Below are 478 nucleotides of genomic sequence, written 5' to 3' on the forward strand. Positions count from 1 at the left end.
CAATGTGTTTTCCTCAATACATTATGAATTAGAAACATTATTTTTGCTTTAAACAACCCTTTTCTCTCTTTAAAATATACAGTTATCTTAAAGTAAATTTTAGGCTCAAAGAAAAGTCAAGTCAATAATGCGTAAGGTTCCTCTTTATCATTTTCCCTTAATATGTGTGTCATTTTTTCCTAATCGGTCTCTCCTACAACATTAAATGCTAATCACAAATGAGCCCTGATTGAGACATCATCATTATCCCTAGTCCATTGTTAACAGTAGGGCTCACTCTTGGTGTTTTCATACATTTGGACAAATGTGAAATGGCAGTTACCTATCATAGCAATGTCACATGACATAGTCCTATTGCCCTAAAACATTCCATGTTTCCCCTTTTCTTTTCCCTTCACCACTGTACAATGATGTCCACCCATGATGTTTAGTATCTCCACAGCTTTGCTTTTCTCAAGTGCCAAATAGTTCAATTTGC

The sequence above is a fragment of the Rattus norvegicus genome, chromosome 17 (genome assembly GCF_036323735.1).
Source record: "Rattus norvegicus strain BN/NHsdMcwi chromosome 17, GRCr8, whole genome shotgun sequence".
Lineage (NCBI taxonomy): Eukaryota > Metazoa > Chordata > Mammalia > Rodentia > Muridae > Rattus > Rattus norvegicus.